This window comes from Panthera uncia, chromosome E3 (genome assembly GCF_023721935.1).
Source record: "Panthera uncia isolate 11264 chromosome E3, Puncia_PCG_1.0, whole genome shotgun sequence".
Lineage (NCBI taxonomy): Eukaryota > Metazoa > Chordata > Mammalia > Carnivora > Felidae > Panthera > Panthera uncia.
In genome coordinates, this window is record NC_064815.1 from 17,659,881 (window position 1) to 17,664,108 (window position 4,228).

General features: G+C 55.1%; 1 long non-coding RNA gene across 1 annotated transcript; it reads left to right on the plus strand.

The window, feature by feature from the left end:
* The first annotated feature begins 504 nt into the window (after positions 1-504).
* LOC125928096 (uncharacterized) lies at positions 505-4,103 on the plus strand. The gene is made up of 2 exons (XR_007459557.1): positions 505-2,235; positions 3,850-4,103. It is a non-coding gene; the product is annotated as an uncharacterized LOC125928096 (long non-coding RNA).
* Positions 4,104-4,228: the final 125 nt, after the last annotated feature.

A 4,228-nucleotide genomic window follows, 5' to 3' on the forward strand; every position in this document is an offset into this window, starting at 1 on the left:
TCCACACGGGCTTTTTAAGTAAATACAAGCTAACTACACATCACTTTCTGAAAAGTCTCTTCTTGACCAGTCTCCATACCCTGAGAAGTAAAAACTCTGTGAGTCTTTAATAAAGTAGGTACCAAACCACTTGCTCAAGCCCAATGTGTGGGATAAAGATGCCAGAATTTCAGTGGCAGGAGCAAGCACTGATGTGGTGGGAGGAAAAGAGTATTCCCCATGAATGTTGGTTTGCAATCAGTTTGCCCAGTGCTGGGAAACTCTGTCTTTGGGGTTGGTCAGGTCTCTCCACTCAGGAAGTTTGACCCCTTACAACTCCCAGTAGCCCCAAGTGGCTTCAGTGGCTGTGAAACCCTGGGCCCTTGGGATGGGCAGGCCAAAGTTCCTCCTGAACCAACACTGACCTTAGCTGGCCTCTTATGGGTGAGCAGATATTGGCCTCAGTGGGGAAGGTGCCTGTTTTAACCAGAATTGGGGCTACTGTGTGATTGGCTACAGGGTCCTGTTCCTCCACCCCTAAGCTACATCCTCTCCTCTCTCTGCCACTCTTCCTGTGTGTTCGTCCATGGTTTTGGCTACAGCTAAGCGCTAAGACCCAATCCTCCAGCCCAATTCTCTTTCCTGAGCTCCAGACCTAGAAAAACACCACCAGTTGTTGGGGAGCAGGAGGGGGGTGAGGTCATGTCACTCTCCTTATAATCTCCTTAAAGATCCCAGTGGTGCTCTACCCCCAAGTTCTTCAGACAAGATGCTCTATACCCTGGCCTGTGTTCTCTACCTTACCTTAATCTCTACCCCCTCTGTGATCTAACCACCCACTCCCTGCCACATAACTGCTATATACTCTCTATCCCCCACCCCACCCACCCCTGGCCCCTGTTCTCATGCCTCAGGTCACTTCCTCCAGCCAGTTTCCTGACCCTCTGTTGTGGTGGGCACCACGTCTGGGTCCACAGCCCCTTCTGCTAAGTCTCTGAACCAATCACTGTGCTCCAGTGCCTGTTCTTTCCCCCGAAATCCCCTCACTTTACTGAAGACCTCTGCGCTGGAACCAGGGCAGGGAACACAGAATCCAGGAGAGCCTTCATTGCTCACCTCACCCTCCTCCCTTACCTACTACTCTACTCCTCGTTTTCTACATGGGGAAAGGGAAGGCGAGACAGTAAGCCTGCCTTGCGAGTCAGGGTCAGAGAGGCATGGAGAAAGTGGAGAGAAAGCTTCTTGGCTGGGGCAGGAGGCTCCCTGCAGGCTGGGACAGAGGCAGGCTACAGGTTAGAGCAAGTGCTGACCTCAGGTGGCTGCTCGGGGAGCCATGGCCAGGCCTAGGCCCAGGAGATAGCACTGAGGCAAGCCTGGCATTGAGGATTCATTAGAGCAGCCCCACCTGGCCAGACAATGTGGAGCCCAGGCCAGGCCCAGGCAGGCCCAGCGCTGGGGGAGGAGAGGCTTGGTTGGGTGCAGAGCCTACTCCCGGTCATTCTGGTTTTCCTCGCTGCCATCCTGTGGATCTTGGGCAAGTGGCTGCCCTTCTCTGAGCCTCTTCACACAGTGAGGGCTTATGGGCTACCTCCTGGGGATGAGAGGACAAGCCAGGTCTCCATCCAGGTCTCTTCAGGGTCTAGGAGGCTCTGGCCCAGAGGAGGGCTGACCGGGCCCCAGGCGAACCAGGGGAGGTGGCTGCCAGCTTTTGGAACCAGAGCTTAGGAGCTTTCCCTTGTGGCAGTCTTGGGAGGAGCGCGGTTGCCATGGTCAGAGAGGCCCCCCTGGGGCTGCATGGCTGGATGGGAGCCCACCAGTGCCGGACGCACCAGGCAGCCACCCAGGAGTCAGCATGTCATGCTGGTGCCAAAGCCAGGCACCAAGACCTGCTTGGCTCTGCCACCATTTCAGCACATTTCTCCCCCTTTCTCCCAAGGATATGGATTTTTGAAATCCACAAACCCTCAGGCTCCTATCTGCAAGCACCAGATAGGGATTTGAGGGCATCTGAATGAAGGGTGCAAGGGTGGCCTGGGCTGGGCTGAGCTTTTGAGGTTACAAACGGACCCGGGCTCTGGGAGAGGACAGGCTCCTTCAGCTCTTTCCAGGCTCGAAAGGGAAGACAGAAAACACCCGGGAAATCTTATTCCCTTTATTCTCTTCAACTAATCAACATGACCACCGGTGACACAACACTGTTATTGACACACAACACTCAAAAGTGGGGCCTCTCTTCACTCCATGGAGACAAGTCAGGTGAGTGGGGCTTCCCTAATGGGGGCAAAAGAGTCTGGGGGCTGCTCACCTGAGGAGCGGGTGTCATGGGATCCCACCTCTTGGTCGTGATGGTTTCAAGTTTCCCCACCATTCAGGATTCATTCCTGCTTCTGTTGAGTTCCCATGTGACCTCCGTAGCCATAGCAGTTCCAAGTTGTACCCTAAGCTCAGATCGATGTCCCCTCTCCCCCCTTGCTTTCACCAGTGACTCTGTGACCCTGTCTGTTGGGCTCCTCCCCCAGGGCACTTCTGAAGTCAGGCCTGCGTGGAGCTGGACAGAAGGGTTTGGGGACACCACGCCTTCCGGACTAAGTTCTGGTGGGCAAGTGCCACGACCGACCCCTGGACCTTTGCCTACTCTGGTCAGAGAGACTCTGGACACTGCCACCTCCCCAAGCCAGCTCCCTGCTTAGTTCCTCCTAAGATGTAGCTCGCTCTGGGAGGGAAGCACCTGGGTAAAGGCGTTTGGGGAGGTGGGCAAGAGAGAACAGGTCACCCCCCAGAGGTCTCTGATTCTGCCCCTTTCCTGCTACGAAACCCCAGACCCCACCTAATCGTGTCCACATCATCCATTCAGTACCGGAGCCAAGACCGCTGGCCCTCACCCATCCCTACAACATGCGAGCATCCTACTACGTGTGCTACACCCTAGTCCTCAATAGGCCTACAGTTGGCCTTTGACCATACTGACCACCTCCCCTCCCCCCCGGGACCGGCCCCTGAGCCCCAAAGGCTGCTCTCCAGGACTCTCCTGGAGACAGATTCCTCAGACCTGTTTCCGAGGGGCGCTGCTTCTAGCTTTACAAGGGGTTTGTCTCTACAACTGAAGTTTCTTTCTACTATCACCTTAACAAAAAATCTTTGACTTGGAGAATGGTCTCCTCTTCCTCAGTCTCATAGGGACACCCCCTTTGTTGACGCTTCTGTCAGTAGAGATTCGGCAGGCAGGCTCCTTCTCCCCTCTCAGTAGTGCTTTCTGACCTGGCACTTGGGTGGGGTGGGGCTTTACACAAATGGCATAAGGGTCTCCCCACAATCATCCAAGACCTGCCTTTTCCTTCTCCCCAGCAGGCCTGGGTTTTTCCTCTTGCAGTGTTCTAGATTTTGATCCTTTGAATTCAAGGTCATCCCTTTGGGGGCAGGAGAGATGAAGGGTGAAGGGCTTTCACCTTTTGAGCTTTTGGGTAATGGAATTAGAGGTCTCTTCCACAGCTTTGAGGAGTCCAGTTGCCCTCTCCAGGGATGCGACTCCTGAAGGGCCCCCTCACCCGGCATCTCAGTTCTGACTCCAGGACCACAGTGCGTTAGTGGTACCAGCGTGGGTCAGTGGGCACTTCTTTTAGACCCAGCACTGGACAGAGTCCTCGCTTTCCTTAAGGGTCTCCAGGGTGACGCTGTGGGGTTCTTGTTACAGATGTTTGAAGAGTTTTCACTCAACCATTTTATAGGGCAGCAGTCTCTCTCCCCTGCCACACACAGTCACATTAGCGGGTCTGGCGGCGTTAATGAAAGAGTGGAACTATGTGGTGTGTGAAGACAGGAGATGGGTCGGGCCAGGGAATGTGTTTCTCATCCTCCCATTTCCCTCCGAAGGTTGCTGGCTGAGGAGGAGAGGAGCCAAGTGGGTGGGATCTGTCCCCATCCAAGACCACGATCAGGCCGGGGCGTCACGACTTCAGAGAGCTCCAAGTACCAGGGGGAGGAAGGTGGCCAGGCCTCCGTATGCCCTTCAGGGACCCATGGCCCAGTCTGGGAGGGTGTTTGGACCCCCACCACTACGTGCAGGCTGGCTCATCCCGCCAGCAGCCTCGCCAGCAGCTCAGATGAATAAGTGAGGTTTAAAAGCAGGTTGCTGGGTGATGAGCGCTCTATTCCGTCGACTTGCTGTCCCTCGTTGCCACAGAGAACCCACACATGACTCTCACTGACTTGGAGGAGAGACGTCTAGGGAGGATTTAACCACACATAGGCC